General features: G+C 39.8%; 1 non-coding gene across 1 annotated transcript; it reads right to left on the minus strand.

Moving 5' to 3' along the window:
• Positions 1-17,840: 17,840 nt before the first annotated feature.
• On the minus strand, positions 17,841-17,947 carry LOC127108916 (small nucleolar RNA R71). The gene has a single exon (XR_007796414.1). It is a non-coding gene; the product is annotated as a small nucleolar RNA R71 (small nucleolar RNA).
• Positions 17,948-19,557: the final 1,610 nt, after the last annotated feature.

A 19,557-nucleotide genomic window follows, 5' to 3' on the forward strand; every position in this document is an offset into this window, starting at 1 on the left:
GACCAAAAGGTAGCGTTTGCTGGTACGACACTTCGGGCATTGCTAACCGCTCATTTTCAGCCACTTGAAGGTTGGGATCAACAAGATTTTGAACATTGGCACGATGATCTTCAAATTCTTTTCCTTCAATCTCATCGATGTATGCAACCTTCTTGGATCCACTACTCACTTTTCCTTTTCTTTCATTGGTATGGGTCGTGACATTGGAAATCCAAGGCGATATCTCAATGATCTTACCAGGAAACAATGATATCTCATTAGCCACATCCTTGACCTCTTCTTTGTGGTACAAAACCTTGAGGGGTTTCAAGGGTCCTTTTCCTTTCTCACTACTTGGCTCAGAAATCAAGATGTGTGTACCTGAGCTTTCCTCCTTGAGTGCTGGTGACCTTATGTCAATCAATCTTTGCAGCTTGATCTTAAAACTCTTGCATTCCTCGATGCAGTGCCCCATTGTTCCAGTATGGTATCCGCACTTGACCTTTGGGTGATCTTCTTCAAAGACTAAGCTCTTTTTGTTAATCAGTTCTCTTACCAAGGCTTTCAGTGCTAAGCAAGAATCCAGGTCATGTCCCACTGCTCCTTTATGGAATTCACATGTTGCATTTGGATTGTACCATGGCAAGTATGGTGACGTAGGTGTGAGAGCTCGAGGGGTTACAAAAGCATTCTGGATCGGCTGTGGGTAGAGCTTGCTATATGGCACCGGAATCGGGTCGTTGTGATTTTTGTTCCCCTTGTTCTGATTTTTGTTCCGAACTTGACTTCGGTGATTTTGAGGAGGAATAGCCAGTGGATGTTGATGATGACATCTTGAGGGAGGTCCATATACCGGTAGATGAGGAGTTTCCACATAGAATTTCCCTTGACTTGGGGTAACACCTGATGGATGTGGAGTAGTAACTCCCTCCGATACAGCAATGGGATGACCCTCTTTTCTCAATAAGGCTTGCAGGGTTTCCACGACCCATCCCATTTGGCTCTTCAAAATATTGAGTTCCCCCTTCAATACTTCTTGACTTTTCCTTAGCTCGTCCATCATCTCTTGAGACATGGTTCTTTGTTCTAAACGCGTGTCAGGAATCACTTTTCTCTATGGACAAAGGATGGATGAGTTTTTTTGTATTTTGTCTGGAAAATGACATGCATTATGATGAGATGCAGATGCAATGGAATGCAAATGAATGCAATGCAAGACATGCATATTTGTTTTTTCCTCAATACACGGGTTCAAAAGTCTGAGGTACTGATGAATCTGATTTCTTTCCAAGAATAGGTTCTCACCGGGTATGATCTAGGGTTTCAAAAAAGTTCCTAGAGTCATGGATCCATTAGACTGTTTGCTGCCTATGGCAACTTACTTGCCAGACATCAACTCCATCCAAAGAATCTACTCTAAGTGAGGTTCTCGCATCAATCCAACGAGAAATTCATCTCGCAGACCCACACTACGCAACCATCTTTCCTAGTTGGCCAAAGGATTAAGGTTCTACAAATGGTCCTTAGAGTCATGGATCCTTATGAAAATATTGAAGCTTACGACAACATACTTGCCGAGCAACAACATCCTCCCAAGGATCTACCCTAAGTAAGGTTCTCGCACTGACCCAACGAGAAATTCATCTCGCGGACCCGCACTACTCAACCTCGTCCTATCTTATATTTTTACTCGAGACTCGGGTAAAAAGTCTTTCCCACATGGTTTGCAATCAGAGTATCCAAGTACCAAAGCATAATGGAACCAATATAACAGATATACCAATATGACAATAAAGATAGCAAAAGCAAGAAAGAAAAGGCACATAAGTAAAAAAACAAAGGCACACAAACGATCTAACTAGGCTTGACTCACTTAGGGAAATGGTGTCCCCAGCAGAGTCGCCATCTGTCGCACCTCGAAAAATGAGAACACGACCTAAGCGAAGCGCAATCGCACGCTCGCAATGATGGACTGAACAGAGTCGCCGCCGAACTTTATTTATTCCTAAAAAGGAAAGGGGAAATGTTGATAAAACCCAAGACAAAACGACAATGATTATGGTCGTCGCAACCAATATCAGGGTTCGGGAGTCGATTACACAAGGGGAAGGTATTAGCACCCCTCACGTCCGTTGTACTCAACGGGAACCATTAGGTTAGTTGTGCGCGTTAATGTTAGTTTGAAATGTTAGGCTTTTAAGTTTATTAGGTGGGAAAGAAAGAATAAAAGAGAGGAAAATGTTTTTGGATTTTTGATGAAGGACTAAACCTAAGTTTTTTATTAGTGGGCCTGACAAGATTTACAAATCCTGCTCCTACGTATCTCAATAGAGAAATCAAGGCTTACGTAGTTTTGGGTAGAAAATGTTTGTTTGTTGGTCAATTTTAGCGAAAACTATATTGTATTAATCGACGAAAATATTGTTTTACCCAAAATTGATGAGGAGCGGACGTATACCACACATCGAATGGATTTACAAATCAACATTCGGAAAAACGTCACTTATCTCAACTCAATAATCCTGGCCGAAACATTGCTTTGCATCACCTTAAGACAAGATATCTTTCGTTTATGAAAAGATTTTTTATTAGTCGCACGATGGCGAAGAAAAGAGTTTGATTGGTTGGATGTATTTTTGAGTGATGGCGAGAACTTGGATGAGCGAGATATCCATCTCGAATCCTAGTCTCAGGAGTGCGTGGTATCCACCACGTTCCATTTCCATCTTACTAGAAAAAGTATTTAATAAAGATTAAGTATTTTGAGGTTTGATTGAGAAAGGGTTTGAAGAAACCGCATTGACAATTTTAAATGATGGCGAGAGCTAAGATAGGCGAGGCATCCACCTCGAATCTTAATCTCAGGAGTGCACGGTATCCACCATGTTCCATTTCCATCTTATTGAAAGAGGTTGAGATAGGAATTAAGTACTTTGGAGTTTGAAAGACGAATACTTGTGACTTGCAAGCTCTTACAACTTGGGTCTAATACTCGGGATTACGTCTGGACCTTTGACCCAGGTAATCTTTTTCTTTCAATTTTATTAAGAAAATGGTTTGAATATTTACAAGTGTTTTTGGAGAGAAGACGAATATGTATGGCGTGCAAGCTCTTACAACTTGTGCCTAATATTCGGGATTACAACTGGATATCTCATCCAGGGTAATCTTTTTCTTCCTACTTACTTATGAAAATGATTTGAATAATGGAGTGTGGGGAAGAGAAGACGAATATTTGTGGCTTGCAAGCTCTTACAGCTTGAGCCTAATATTCGGGATTATAACTGGATATTCCATCCAGGATAATCTTTTTCTTCATATTTTATTGAAAAATACGTTTGGATATTTACAAATATTTGAAAAGAAGACGAATACATAGGGCTTACAAGCTCTTACAACTTGAGCCTAATATGCGGGATTACGACTGGATATTCCATCCAGGTAATCTTTTTCTTCCAACTAACGGTAAAAATTGTTATTATTCATTTTGAATTTATTTGGAAAATGGCTTAATGTTTTGAAATGATTTCGAATGGAATGAAAAGGAGTGAGATGTCGATCATAATTATTTACATGTGTGAGAGTATGAACATGGGAGAGATAAATTGACCAACTAAATCAATCAAGCACACGAAAAATCGGTCAAACCATTTATCAAGTAATTTATAATCGAAATTTATCAACTCATCAAGTAAACTCCTAACTAAATAATTAACTACTAAAAAAAATAACATGAAATCAAAAGAATAAAATAACAAACACAATATAGGTAGAAGCATTCACATGGGGGTTTACAAGGGATCTAGTGACAAAGGGGCCTAAGGCCCAAATAATAAAACAATAGACCTAATTACAAAAAAGGAAAGAAATAATAAAGATAAAACAAATAAATAAATAAATAAATAAATAAAAGGAAACAAAATAAAAAAGAAACAAAGTTAGAGCGTGGAACCATTTTAATCTTTACTGTTAAATTTTTTTTAAATTTTGAAATGCCACCACTCACATTGCGACACCTGGAAAACACTAAAAAATAATAATAATAATAAAAATAAATGCCAATTGAAAAACACAAACACAACCTACCCTTTCCTCTTCGCACGACTCTGTTGCAAAAAAAACAAGAAAACCAGAGCTTTCTTCCTCGCTCTCCCTCGTTATCTTTCTTCCCGGTAGCCTTATGTTTCAAGAACTTGACTGTATCAACACCCCTCTCCTTCCACTGATTCCCATCCTTATCAAACCGATAAAGCTTTGATTTGAGATCTAGAATGGCGTCCTCGTTTTGATCACCGGTGGTCACGACAACCTCCTCGAGTTTGACGATGGGAGCGACTTGTGCTCCGGTATCTTCGTCATCGCCGACGACTGGTGCCTCCTCCTCTTCGCGGTGTTCAGGATCGGAGCGAGTTCGTGAGAAACGATTTGATGAAGAAGAAAACTACAACTGGGTTTCGTGATACAAAGGTCCTTTAATGGCGGATCTGGTACGACAACTTGAAGAAAGTGGTTTATGGGTGATTTCAACCGGTGGTTGTGAGCGGTTCGGAGGTTGATGAAGGGTCGGCGACGGAGGCAGATCCGGTGTTGGATTGGTGAAGGAAGGAGGATGACGGTGTCGCTGACGGAAATGAGTAGTTTGTACGGCGGTGTGTGTTTGAGGAAGGAGCTTCATTCGCCATCTTCAAACTTGGAATCTACTCATGAAGCATATCGGAAACATCTTTGACCCGCCGTAGATAAAGCAATGACTTTGCTTTCATTTCAAGCGCGTGATCTAAACATAAGGATATAGCTTAAAGTCGCGTCTAGGAAATACAAATCTGAAACGATCTCGATCTGTTCTTGCACCGCTATTAAGTTCCTAACATCTTTCAAGCACTTAACAATATTTCGATTGGTGAACCGCAGCTGTTTCGTTTTTGTTTGTTGTTAGAGACCGAGTTTATTAAGTTGGATAATTGAGAGTATGGTAGGATTTCTTCCGGAAACAAGGGTGTTGGTGTCGTGTTTAAATAGCTGACGGCGAGGTGAGTGGGTTTGTGACGGTGTTTAGGAGAAGACAGCGAGCAAAGTGGGTTTGTGACGATGTTTTTTGGAGGAGTTCGAAGGTTATGGAGGCTTGTAAGGGTCGTTCCGGTGGAAGATATCTTGAGCGGCGGAGGGAGTATGACGGTGGATGGTTCATGAGTGTTTGAAGAAGATGATATTGAAGGTTGAGAATAAGGTGGGTGAAGTAGTTGAAAGATCATGTGAGTTATTGAGTGAGTTGCTAATGGTATGATGAGTAACAATCCGAATTTTTTTTATGGAGTATGAAGCTGCTTATACGAAGGTTTTATTAAAACATGCATGGAAGTTCAGCATCTCCCCCCCCCCCCCCCCCCCCCCCCCCCCAAAAAAAATGAGGTTGTGTATGGTGCCATAGCGAAAAAATAAAAAATCTCAAAGTCCCCCTTTGAATTGGAAAAGTCCACTTCTTAAAAATCAATACTGAGTCTTATTTTGAAAACAGGCTACCAACACTTTTTTTCTTTTCTGAAAATAAGGTCCCTTTTCCATTCTTGTGTCACGTAGATTTCCAATTTTGTGGACTGGTTTTCCCTATCTCCCAAAAGCAAGATGTCGCATGTAATGTTTTTGTGTATCTCCTCATTCACATAGTACACATATTATATTACTAGGGTTTTCAAACTTTTACAATGGCACAAATGCCCTTAAGTTGATTTGTGATTTAGAAAGAGTTTAAAACAATTAAATGCAAATAAAATTAAATAAATTAAAACAAATTAAATTAAAACAACAAGAGGATTAACCCTATTTATTTTTTTAAACATTTTGATAAAAAGGGAAGTAAATTGACTAAAAAATGAATAAAATTTGAGCGTGAAAATGCCTGAAAAATTAAAATGAGTGCATCAAAATGATCAGTGCGAAATAAATTTATTGGAAAAATACAGCGTTTCTTTTAATTTTGAAATAAATTATGACAGATTAAATAGGCTCGAGCTGATCAAAAAATGGCCGAAAAATTAGCTGAAAAATAAATCGAGCATACCAGATTAAACTACGCGAAACATAGATTAATAAAATTGATGTCTAGAAGATTGATTTTAAAATTTTCGTCCACTGATTTGACGCACATCCGTTGATTAATTCAACCGGTTTGTCTGTAGATCCGAAAAAAATTATTTCGACTGATATTTTAGGCACTATGCGGTATGGAATGCATGGTATGCTATGTAGACATGCAATAGCTATGATGAATTTATTGAATCAGAGATTTAGGATCAAAATTGGGGTGTGACACACCGGTTTGTCTCTGAATGTTCTATCCAAATCAACTTTGGCAAGATTATCTTATTGTCATACCCCAAAATTCACCCTACACCTTCACATTGTTCATCTAGGTCACTAACTTAAGCATTTGCATGTTATTAAGCATTCATTTTATTGGAATAAGCATGGCCTAACACAAGGGGACGAGTGATTTGAATTCATATCTTGGTGCTTTCTCCTAGTGGAAACTAGGGTTACCCAATAACTTGGAGATGGTCTTGATGCTTGAGCAGTAGGCCTATGCTTGGTGTGTAAATTGTGGCTTCTTGAGGAAGAAAAACCCTAGTTTGGGGGATCCTCACTTGGTCAGGGCGACATAAACCCTGATTAGGTCAAACTCCTATTGTGTGGCCTCCTAACCCTAATTTCAGCTGGCACATCATTATTCATGATGCTTGATCCCCTTGCTTGGTTAAATTGCATTCAACAACTTCTTGTTCCTGGTTCATTCATGTTGAGTTCTTGGTTGTGTTTCTATTCACTATGCTCATGACCATTGATTCAAGTATAAGTTCTTGGGCTCACTTCTTTCATTGGCTCCCTTTCATCTAGACCACCCTCGTACTTAGTGTCTAGTTCATGATTTGCTTAAGTCTATTTCAGTTGGTTGCTCTCACCCAAATCCCTTGTCATGCCTTCAGGTTTGGTCTATGTTGGGTCGTAGGTCATGGCACATCTTGATCCTTCCTAAGTCCTTTGTTTCATGATGGTCATTGAGCATCACTCATGATTAGTTCATTCAATGTCATAATATCCATTTCACTCTATTCCAATGCATGTTCAAGATTCATTTATTCATATAAAAACTTCAAATTCATTCATTTCAAGAGCCATTCAGTTCAAATACCAATCCAAGTTCATTCAAATGAGGAAATTTCATTCATTACATGATCATAAAAAGTTCATTACAAGGAAAAAAATACAAAGAGAGGTGTGTTGACCAATTGTTGACTTTGGTCAACAGTTGACTTTTTGGTCAACTTTGACCAAAGTCAACTCAAACCCTTCTCATCCTAGAATCCAAATCCTAATTCTAATTCTAAGGTTGACTTTTCATTCTTGGTCCTTGAGCTTTCCATGTGTGCATAATGCTTCAAATTCAAGTTTGGTCACTTGGTAGCATGCCTTGATCAACCACCATTACCATATGCATTCATGGCCTTCAAGGGAGGCCAAAGCCATTAAGTAGCTTCCCACAAGTCTTGGCATCCAAAATTATCAAGCAATGTAAGGGTTTAGGGCACTTTGCCACCTTGCTGACCAAGTTGTCATCATACCTAGCAAAAAAATGAACCACAAGTCAAAATCAGAACAAAATCATGGTCGTGATACAAATAATCAACATGACCTGATGCTAAACTCATTCATGACATGTTTCACAAAACCTGCAATGCCAAGCCACTTCCAAAGCAGACAACAGGGAGACAAACCATGAGGAAATAAGGACAGTGTTGTCGTGTGTACATGACTAAAGTTTGTGCCCCATAAGCATGCAAAGGTGAGCCATGTAGCTACATGCTACATACATGTAAACTACTCCACAAAAAAGACCTTGATCAGAACATGAATGGAGTTAACAAACATAGACCAACATACCAGAAAAAACATGGCTGCAGAGTTCCTGCATCTGCATCAAACTGGTATGAAACTGGATACAATATTAAAGGCGGGCAATGTACATGGCCACATGTTGCAAAACGTACACTGACATGAGAACCTTGAATCAATGCGTAATATGAATCCATCATTACTTACCATCGTATGAACAAGCCATGATAAGCAATGCAGTGGCGACAGTCCATAACCAAGCCATAACTACAACCTAATCCTTCATAAAAACCAACCACTGAATGCGACCAAACCAAACTTGCAAGGAAGCCACAACTATGAACTGCTACGCCTAAGTTATAATGTACATGAGTAAAATCTGCAAGCAACTATCAAGCTGATCACAATTGAACCAGAACCAAGGCAATGCCACAAGTTGCTACACATCCAGCATGTCATGAAATATTGCAAAATATTGCAACACCTTGCTGCAATACATTCTAACCAATCAGACCATAAATGAATATGCATTCCTATCATAAACAATACCAACCTGCAAAAGAGGACCAAGGTGATTCCAAGGGCTACACCAGCAAAATCCATAACAGTTGGCAATGCAAGGAAAAATATATGATACACAACCTACTGTGCAGGATCAGTAGAAGCTAACAGTTGCACCAGGCTGAATGTCAAGTGAACCATATTCTTGCAACAAACCTTTCACATCCAATCCAGCCAAATGGAAAGTAAACAAAAGCAAGGCAGTAAGAAACGACAGTCAATGGCATGATATGATACCACCCTGATACAACAACCATGAACAATAATAAACCTCAAAAGGCCTTATGCAAGTCAGTGAGAAACCTATAGGCAATGTTCAGCACACCACCATTAGTAATGCTGCAAAATCTAAGTCATTTCAAGTGGCAATAAACTAACTGCGTGCTAACAGTCTAAAGGACCATTGAAATGTTGATCCTTCCATTGCAGCAGTTAATGCCTTACAGAAGCAATCACAGTCGGGTCTTACCTAAAAACAATCTCTGAGTGCAACCAAGCTAGTGTGGAGTGAGGTTGTGGTCCAGTTCATGTCACAAGCCACCCTACTGCAACTTCAGAGCTACCTGCAACCAATGGGGATCCTGTGGAATCATGTGAAGTCAAGGGCCATGTGAAAGCAGACTTTATGCTGCAAATCCTAAGTCATGACTGTTGGTGTAAGCCCTAGAGGCCAATACTTTTGGTACTTGTATCGAATTATTTATTAATAATAAATGGCTTTTTCTTTATTATGTTTATTTAATAAAGTCCCTAGAATAGCTAGTCCGTTTAATGTATCAAGTATGACTTAATCATGAGATCACATTAAACATAAGGACACTATTTTAAAGTATCAGTAGTTAAGCTTTATTGTGAAGTGGGATAACATTAAAGCATGAAGACTATTATGTTTATAGACTGATCTCATGGATCATGGATAAAGAGTTATCAAGTCTTAAACATAGGTATGAATATTAAGAGTAATATTTATACTGGATTGACCCGCTATGAGAATACTATATAGAATGTTATGCAAAGTGTCACAAGTTATTCTCATGGTGATAATGGTGTATACCACCCTTCGACCTGGAACCACTATGGACCCTAGATGTAGAGTCGAGTGCCTTATTGATGATCAAACGTTGTCTATAATTGGATGACCATAAAGACAGTTGATGGGTACTCCACGAAGCATGCTAAGGGACATGAGTGACCTAGATGGAATTTGCCCATCTTGCGTAACAGGATAAATGTCTATGGGCCCAATATTGAACTGGACAAGGATGACACAGTCTATGCCTTGTGTTCAATATAGACATAAGGGCAAAAGGGTAATTATACACATAATTATTATCACAGAAGGATTTGTCAGATCACATGACATTTTCGTGTCTTGGGTAACAGTGATGTGTTGCTAGATACCGCTCACTGTTTATTATGTTAAATACGTGATTTAATATAATTGCCAATGCCGCGAAAACCTATATGGTCACACACAAAGAACGGATTGATGAGAGATAGAGTAATTAAGGAATACCGTAATGTACGGGGCCCTTAAGTGAATTATAGAACATCGTAAGGTACGGTGTACTTAAGTAGAATACGAAATATGGTAAGGTACCACGCGCTTAAGTGATTTTGGCATATTATAAGATATGGGCCATATACACTTGAGTGGGCTTTTTAGCTTGCAACCCACACAAGTGGTTCTATAAATAGAACCCTTGTGTAGAAGCATTGTCACACTTGCAATTTTGTTTCTCTCTCTCTCTCTCTCTCTCTCTCACTCAAAGCCTTCATTCGTAGCAGCTAGCACTGAGATTGAAGGAATCCGTTCGTGTGGACTAAGTAGAGGCGTTGTCATCGTTCAACCTTCGTGATCGCCACAAAAGGTAACGATTCTATCACTGATCATGCCCATTCGTAAGGATCATTAAAGGAGAAATTTTAAATTCCGCTGCGTTTTGGATCGCCCTTCTCCTTCAGTGGTATCAGAGCCACTTACGAAACCATGCATCTGATAGCTGTTTATTTTTTGTATTAATACGATTAAAAGACAAAATGAATCAAAGAATAAACGAGTAATTAAATTGAGATCGATCAAGTTATATATATGATATAAGTAATCCTGATGCAAAATACGGTATATATGATATACTGTTTCTGTTTCATTCATTCAAACACTTAATGGTTGTTTTCCTTTGAGCGATCAATGGTCGTTTGCTTCTTGATCCGACATTAGTATGGTGAACCAATGACGTGTTGATCAATCATACTGAATAACCAATCGAGATGTGTTTGACGGTCTGAAATTAGTGCATTAGGGTTAATGATGGCACAAGGGTTGTACCAATTCAGCAACCACGAGGCAGCTCAAAGTAGAGGGAATGAGTAGTACCAATTCAGCAACCATGTCCTGCAAAACTCAAATCAATGATCATCCAAGCCAAACAATCAATGAAGCAAACAATCCAGTTAATGAATCCAAACCAGTTTGGTTTAAAGCAAGTACCCAAAGTTGGGTCTTCAGCAAATAAGTCAAGGATTGAAGCATGTGCTATTCATTTTTCTAAATCCCACGTGACTTAATTCATAATTAAAACTCACATTCTCATTCACTTAACTGCCAGCTGGACGAATCAAGCGTAACAACTCGACTCAATTCCCCAAATTACCCTCTTGGATCACGCTATAAAAGAGGCAATCATTGCCAATCATTGGGGTCAGAATTTTTCTCATCCAAAGAATCCTGCAATCATTCTCAACCCCTAGTACACGCTCATTTTCATTGTTGTGGGAGCTTCATCACTCGAAGCTCTACACGGCAGAGCTAAACCACCGCTGGAAGCTTCAAAGCTCGAGATCACCATCACTCACACGCTTTGGATACAGGAGGAATATTTCAGCATTAAGAGAAGAAGAAGAGAGGCACTCAGAAGTGGATAGGAGGTGTACTTATGATCTTCATCATCATCGTCGCCGTCTTCGATAGGTAGTTCACTTAATCCATTTGCGCATGCTCTGATTCGCTTGCCACAATGTTGTATCAGATTAGAGATATCGAAGCCATAACCTGTTGATGTTTTACTTTCACAGTTCTGCATTTAATTGTTTGAGAGGTTCACCTAGGGTCTCCGTATGAGACCTGGTGTGCTAACGGTGTTTTCCATAGAGCGTGGAGGAGAAGCGATGCCTGTTGCTTGGAAGCGCATTTTCGCTTATTCGAATAAGCGCTTTTTTGTTGTTTTTCTCTTATCTTCTTTCAGCAGATGTGTTTAGGCAATGGATTGGATAGGGCCTAAGGCCCAAGGAAACCTACACCGTGCACCCCCCTCCATTGGCCAGTACTCCCTTTCTGCTTGGGCCTAGGGGATGATTTTGGGCCCACACTGAGTGGCTTGATCGTTAGTGTTAGATTAATAGTAGTAAATAGTTTAATTAAGATATAACTTGAATTGTAGATTAATGGTTCAAATTTTAGAATGTTAATGTTGCAAATTGTTTGGATTTTTTAGGATTTTAATTGTGTTATTTGATTGAATTTTAGAGTTTCATTTTAATATTGGTCTAGAATTTCACTTGATGTTAATATTGCATTTGTTTTGGTTTTAGAAGTTGATTTTTATGTTGATATTTGGTTGATAATATTTGAATTGTTTTGATTTTAGAATTTGATTTTGATTAATCTTTGACATTAACAACTAACATCTAACTTCTGAATTTCCGCATTCTTATTTCTAATTCTTTACAATTCCGCTCCTAACTTTTAATTTCCGCTCCTAACATTTTATTTTTTGTCATTTACCTTATGCATTTTTATTTTTATTTTTTATCATATTGTGCATCATTCATCCCATTTTAAAATGAATCTAAAAATGGTTAAGACTTTAAAAAATGAAAAGATAATAATTCCCCAAGCATGGAGAGAACTTTGGACAATGGACTTAGAGACTCATTAGGACCCTTTGCAAAAAGACCTTGGACAAATGTGACCTAACATGGAAGAAGTGTGCAAGAATCAAGAATAATTTGTAATCTTTCAATTGTAATATTTTACTTGCTTTCCAACTTAGAACACAATTGCACACAAATGGCTTTCTCTTGGGCTACCTAACAATGAGACATTTTATTTCCTGCACTCCCTTGTACTTTACATGTACCCCCTTCCCTTTCCGATGTACGCATTTACTTGCTTTCTTTTATTGCTTGTTAGCTACTCCTTAGGCATTAGGATCGTTCAACATTTCGCAACCAATAATCAAACCCTTGATCCAACGTCAAGTGGTCCTTTTCTTAAATAAAAAACAATAAACAAACCCTTGATCCAACGTCAAGCGGTTATTTTCCAAATCAAATTAAAAAACACCATAAATGGCGATTAGGATCATATGTCACGAGCCTTAAGCGATAAAGAAGGGATGAGAATGGAGCTTTCCTACACTCATTCTGAATGCTTCGAACACAAGACGTTTGGCTTGACCGTTTAAGGTATTCACCTTTATCCATAGTCTTTAGTGCAATCCGAAATCAATAACACTTTCTTCAAAACTTAAAAATAATTCAACGCATTCAAACCTTTTGTTTGAAGCCTTAGGGCGACACACTCGAAAACCCTTCTTCAAGGTAATAAAATCAACAAAAGAAACCAAACAATTTCAAAACCACGAACTACGAAGGCTCTGATTTCTCACTTTAACAAGTGGGCATACGTAGGCACGAGGATCCATTCCTTGGCGAGCACACTAATTTAAAATCTACCTCTACTCCGCAAACCTTTGGCAAGCAAACATTCGATAAACAATACACACGTAAGCGCAAACATCCTAGATGGTTCCCATGGAGTACCATGGATGTGAGGGGTGCTAATACCTTCCCCTTGCATAACCGACTTCCAAACCTGTTCATGGTTGCGATGACCATACTCTGCGATGATCATTCTGCATAACATAAAAGCAAAACAAGGAACTTACCACTTGATCTTTCTCTCATCCAGAAACAACAAACTGACTTCTCAACACCGGTACAACACCTGCAGCAAGAAGAAAACACTCATGGATCAGCTTGAACAAAACTAGAGCGCTCTGAGGGAGGAAATGTTCGGTATACGCGCCCAGATGGGGCAACTGATGGAGACCCTCTAAGCCGTGGCCGGGAGCCAAGAAGTCATTGCTAGAAGCCACGAGGAACTCCGCTTGGCCAATTAGAGAGCTGCCACTAATACTCATGTGCCGTCACTTGGCAACCCTCCAATCCAGATCCCTATGGGACCACTAGGAGGTGCACCCCCGCTTGGAGGAAGAGGTCCAGGGAACCCAAATCCTGTCGTTCCCCCCGGCTTCGAGGTGGACGATCAGAATGACGCCTTCTACAACCCCAGGGAGGAATCAGTCTATGATGCTTTCGGGCCAACCAGTGTTGAAATCGACAGAAAATTCTAGGCCATAGAGGAGAAAATGAAGGCCATGGAGGGACCCAGTGCCTTCGGCTTGGATGCTGCTGAGATGCGTTTGGTGCCGGACGTTCAAATACCCGATAAATTTAAGGTACCTACCTTTGAAAAATATCAGGGGGTAAGCTGCCCCAGGACGCACATCTGAGCATACTGTAGGAAGATGGTTGCATACTCGAGAGATGAGAAACTACTCATGCACTTCTTCCAAGACAGCCTAAGTAGGGCTTCCTTGGAATGGTACACGCAGCTGGAGAGTAGACCTATCCGGACTTGGAAGGATCTAGCTGAGGCATTCCTGAAAAATTACCAGTACAATACGGATATGGCTCCGAATTGGACCCAACTCCAAAGCTTAACACAAAAATCTGAGGAATCTTTCAAGGAATACGCCCAACGGTGGAGAGAGCTGGCGGCTAGGGTTCAACCTCCACTCTTGGAGAAAGAGTTAATCGATATGTTCATGGGGACGCTCCAAGGAACCTATTACGAGAAGATGGTAGGGAGCACCTCAATTGGATTCTCTGATATGGTGGTCGTCGGAGAAATAATCGAGAGCGGGCTGAAAAGTGGGAAAATACCAAGTGTTGTTGGCCCGTCTAATGGGGAAAAGAAACCGTATGTCAGTTTTGCCAAGAAGAAAGATGGGGAGACTAATAACACGTTAGTGGCCAGAGGGAGAGGCAGAGCACATCGGGTCCCCTATCAGCAGATGGCTTCCGTAGCACCTGGCCCATACCAGTAGGTGGCCGCCATGGCACCCAATCCGTATCAGCAACCCTTCGCCGTGCCAACCGGTCAGAATATGGGGCAACAGCCAAATCATTACCAACAACAGTATGCTCCTCCACAACAACAATACTACCCGCCAGGACAATAGAGGCTAAGGAAGCCAGAAAGGAAGTTTGATATTATTCCAACCACTTACACTCGCATGCTGCCATATTTTCTCAAGGGGTCGCTAGTGCAATTAAGGGAACTAAAGCCTCCAACGGTACTACCGCCTAGATATGACGCGAATGCTCACTGTGAGTTTCATATGGGAGAACCCGACCATACGATGAAAACTGCAGAGCTTTTAAGCACAAGGTGCAGGATCTGATTGATTCCAAAGTCATTATGTTCGCATCTAATGGCCATAACACCAATAATAATCCTATGCCGTTGCACGCCGGTCCCTCCGTGAGTGTGATTGAGGAAGAAAAGATGGTGAAGCAATGCGTAGGGGATATAAGAACTCCGTTGGCTATTGTCAAGGAGCAATTACTAATGACTGAGGTACATCCCAGGTGTGATACCAAATGTGAAGGTTGCTTGATGAATCCCCAAGGATGTGAGAAGTTGAAGGTCGGTATCCAGAGGTTGATTGATCAACAATCATTGATAAAGGAAAAGATTCCCGCTACTAATGATGTAGACATGCTCGAAATTCCATATGATCCCGTACGAGTACCTATCGAGATCCCTTACGATTCGATTCCAGTGCCTGCTACAGCATACCCGATCACACCACTTGTGATTACGGTCCCAGCTCCGTTCGCTTTTAACAACACAAAAGCAGTGCCATAGAATTACGACTCGAAGGTATTTCTATATGGGCAAGAGATGAAGGAGGAGCCCACTAAACCTGAAGAAGCTAGTGTAAATATCACTGGAGCCGGGGACATAACCCGTGATGACACTGAAATTCACAGTATTTTCAACTCCGATTTCACATGCATTTTAGTAGTTTTATTGTTATTTTGTTGTGTTATTACTATGTTTCTCTTTATTTTCAGGTTTTTACTTTAATCGGAGCCCCGATCGAGAAAAGGAGTGAAAATGAGCTAAAAAGACTAAAATTCAGCATTTTGCACTTGTGGCTGGAGCCATAGGACCAGCCATGACGTGTCACATCTCAACTTCCCTCAACTGCCACGTTCCCCCACTACTTCCACTAAGGCGCCACAATTTGGCCTTATGGCGGGCGCCATGGACTTGTGGCGGGCGCCACAAGAGGAAAAGTTTTCCCTCCCAATTTCAAACTGAAGGGCATCCTTGTCATTTCCATCATTTTACTTGCCTATAAATACAGACTCATTTTCATTTTTTTAATCATCCAAACTTAGAGCAGATGCAAACTTAGAGTAAACTTAGTTTCACTTAGGCATATATTCAGTATTTTAAAGTGGTAATCGCTTCGCATTGGGGTGTTATCACAATTGTATAATCAAATCTGTGATCGAGTCTGTAATCGAGTTTGGAGCACTTTAGAAGGAAGTTAATCCTACCGCCATTTTCATTTCCGCTTTGCATTTTATTCAACCCTCCGATTGGAGCAGGTTTTTATTGCCTTACCTTTATTTACTTATTTCCCGCACTGTCTTTACTTTATTTATTTCTCACACTCGCTTTACTTTATTTATTTCTCGCACTCGCTTTACTTTTATTTATTTCTCGCACTCGCTTTACTTTATTTATTTCCTGCACTGTCTTTACTTTATTTATTTCTCGCACTCGCTTTACTTTATTTATTTTCCGCACTCGCACTACTTTTATTTACTTTCCGCACTCGCACTACTTTTATTTACTTTCCGCACTCGTACTACTTTTATTTACTTTCTGCACTCGCACTACTTTTATTTAAATTAAAATGCACCTTTACTTTACCATGTCTAACTAAACCTATATGGTTAGAATGTAAAGATCGTAATTGAACCGATAATCCATACAATTGTTCGTAGAAACACTTAAGGGCTATTTTAACTTTCAACTTAAGTTTTCCCGCACTTAAATTCCGTTGGATAAGATCAAAAGCCGTCCAACGTCTATTTAAACTTAATTGTTTTTAACTATTTCAAATACAGCGAAAGCGCTTTGTTTAGTTCATTAGGAGTTTTTAATTTAAGAAGAAAATAGATTTTAAAACTATTTTCGGACGCGTTTATAAGTTTAGAGTCTGGTTCGCGAGAACCTCTTTTGGTTAAGAAATATAGGTTAAAATACTTTTCAACTTAGTCAAGATACTATATTTCTTAAAAATAGGTTTACTACTCTAACGCAATGCGCACCTTTTTATAAGTGACATAAAGAGGGTTTGATTAGGGAGTACAACTCGGTTCTGAATACGCAAAAGCGACAGTTCCTATTAAATTGGTTCTTTTCAAAGTAGGAAACACTGCCCACAAGTAGTTCTATTAGCAAGTACTTGGATTATTAATTGATTATGTGAATTACATTCGAGTCTGTCTTTATTAAATGAACTTTATTCAACACTTTAATTTTCATTGCACACTCTAAAAACCCCTATTTTGATTACCTTTGATAAACACCATAACAATAAATTACGATAGATTGACACTTGGTCTCTGTGGATTCGACAATCTTTTATATTACTCTGACACGTTCGTATACTTGCGAAAAGCACGCATCAAGTTTTTGGCGCCGTTGCCAGGGAGCAATTTCGTCAGATTTCATACCCTGTTGTTAGATCGTTTAGACTTAGGTTATTACCCGCCGGTCAATGCGAAAAGCTCGCAGCACCGGAAGCTTAGTATACCCTCTAGCGGAACCTGAACGTTACGCTCGCGCACGTTTATTTTTCCATAGAATTAGGAGAGCTATGGCCAAAGATCAAAACCAAAGACCTCTTAAGGACTTCGCCCAACCATCCAACGAAGAACCTAGTTCTAGTATAATAAACCCAACCATCCCAGCTAATAATTTCGAACTTAAACCTTCCCTGTTGCAACTAGTGCAACAGAGACAATTTGCAGGTCTCGCTACTGAGAACCCAAACCAACATTTAAAAATCTTTCTCCAATTAGCAGACACTTTTAAAACCAATGGAGCTTCTCCTGAGGCAATCCGTTTAAGATTATTCCCTTTTTCCCTCAGAGATAAAGCCCTATCATGGTTAGATTCCTTTCCACCCAATTCCATTACGACTTGGGATAATCTTAGAAGAGTATTCCTTGCTAGATATTTTCCCCTAAGTAAGACCGCCGTTCTTCGAAACCATATAACTAGATTTACCCAAAACCAAGGAGAATCGCTGTTCAAAGCTTGGGAGAGATATAAAGAGTTGTTAAGAGCATGCCCACATCATGGTTTAGAAAATTGGTTAATCATTCAGACCTTCTATAATGGACTTCACTATAACACTAAGATGACCATCGACGCTGCCGCAGGCGGTGCGTTGATGAACAAACCTTATCCTGAAGCTAGTTCCCTCATCGAAGATATGGCTCAAAACCGTCAATCATGGGGAGTCGAACGAGCGACAGTTGAGAAGAAGGAAGCCCAAGAAGGAGTGCATGAACTAAGCTCTATAGACATGATGCAAGCTAAAATGGACGCATTAGCCCTTAAGGTCGAGCATATGTGCATAAACCCGAATACTGCAGTCGCAGTTTCGTCGGATTGTGAGATATGTGGAACCAAAGGACACTAATCTGCAGAATGCAGTCTATTAAACGAAACCCACTCTGAGCAAGTGAACTACACCCAAGGGAACCCATACTCGAATACTTATAACTCTGGATGGAGGAATCATCCGAACTTCTCCTATAAAAACAATAACCCTATCCAAAATAATGCACCTCCGAGACAACCTGGTTATCAAGCCCTAAGACCAAATCAACCTATGCAACCTGTACCACCAAAGCCGAGCCTTGAGAAAATTATGGAAAATTTTATCACTGCTCAAACCCAACAAAACAAAGAGTTCATGAACCAAAACATTCATGTTAACGAACTGATTACCCAGTTAGGAACCAAGGTTGACCAAATAGTTACGCATACCAAGATGCTTGAAACCCATATCTCTCAGGTAACTTTAAACCAAGCCCCTCAGACTACACCTGGAGGACAGTTCCCTGGACAACCTCAACAGAATCCGAGAGGACAAGCCAATGCCATTACCCTACGAAGTGGGAACGCTTATGATGAACCACCAAACCCAAGATTGAGCGAACCCAAAACTTCTAAGGAATATACCAAACCCACGGACAAAGTAAGGGAACCAGAGGAATCTGAAAAACAGGAAGGTCAAGAAAAAGGAGAAGAACCTAAAGACAAAACTTACGTACCACCCCCGCCATATAAACCGCCTATACCATATCCGCAAAGACTCAAACAAACCCAGATCAATAACCAATATCAAAAATTTATTAAAGTTATAGAAAAACTTCATGTCGAAATCCCTTTCACAGAAGCCATCACCCAAATACCTTCTTATGCCAAGTTTCTCAAAGACATCCTTACCAACAAACGTAGACTCGACGATCCAAAACCCTTGGAATGCAATTCCATTTCCGAGAATAAATTAGCCAAAAAAGATAAAGATCCTGAAAATTTCTCCATTCCTTGTCTTTTGGGTAGTCATGTCATCGAAAAAGCTTTTCTAGACTTAGGAGCTAGTGTGAGCTTAATGCGTTTAGCGGTTTGTGAGAGGTTAAACTTAGGAGAATTACAACCTACTAAGATGTCACTTAAGTTAGCCGATAGATCTGTTAAGTATCCGATAGGCATTTTAGAAGATGTCCCTATTAGGATAGGTCAGTTATTTATCCCTACTGATTTTGTTGTCATGGACATCAAAGAGGACAATGATATACCAATCCTTCTAGGTAGACCATTCTTATCAACTGCAGGAGCCATAATAGATGTCAAGAGAGGAAAGTTGACCTTTGAGGTAGGTGACGAGAAAATAGAATTTATAC

This window comes from Lathyrus oleraceus, chromosome 7, assembly GCF_024323335.1.
Source record: "Lathyrus oleraceus cultivar Zhongwan6 chromosome 7, CAAS_Psat_ZW6_1.0, whole genome shotgun sequence".
NCBI lineage: Eukaryota > Viridiplantae > Streptophyta > Magnoliopsida > Fabales > Fabaceae > Lathyrus > Lathyrus oleraceus.